Below are 759 nucleotides of genomic sequence, written 5' to 3' on the forward strand. Positions count from 1 at the left end.
GTGTGTGTGTGTGTGTGTGTGTGTGTGTGTTTTACGCCACCGTAACTTAGCAGTTCGGCAAAAGAACCGGAAGAATAAGTATTTGGCTTACAAAGAATGTCTTGGGGTCGATTTGTTCGACTAAAGGCGGTGTTCCAGCATGGCCGTAGTCAAATGAATGAAACAAGTAAAAAAATAAAAGAATAATATAAATGAATAAATAAATAAATACGTATAGTGCTTTGACCTCGAACATTCGACAATGCTAATTCTCTTGGGAAAACATGGACGGCAAATACCGCAAATAACAAAGGCGTCATTAGGGACGGTGAGAAAAACAAATTAAGAGAGAGAAAAACTTCACTTAACACATTATTTAATTGAAAGAGTTAAGCTCACTACCTACACAATTTACTACGTGACGTCAGTAGCCGTTTGAAGCCATTTTATTTTACCGACATGACAAATGGCGTTTGCAAAAATGGCATGAAAGTTACAACATTCCATTTGTCGTCCTTTATGAATTGAAGTCTGTAATGGAGTTAACCAAAGAAGCTTATACTCTTACACACTCACACATACATGCCTACATTACAAATATGCATATATACATGTACATACGTTATATATATGCATATATACGTAAGTAAGTACGTATATATGTGTCTTTGGGAGTGAATGTGTGTGTGTGTGTGTGTGTGTATCTGTCTGTGTATATATTCTTTTGCTTGTATCACCCTAGAGCTGCGGTCATGCTGGGGCACCTCAACTATATATATA

Source organism: Octopus bimaculoides, chromosome 17, assembly GCF_001194135.2.
Source record: "Octopus bimaculoides isolate UCB-OBI-ISO-001 chromosome 17, ASM119413v2, whole genome shotgun sequence".
In the NCBI taxonomy this organism is placed as follows: domain Eukaryota; kingdom Metazoa; phylum Mollusca; class Cephalopoda; order Octopoda; family Octopodidae; genus Octopus; species Octopus bimaculoides.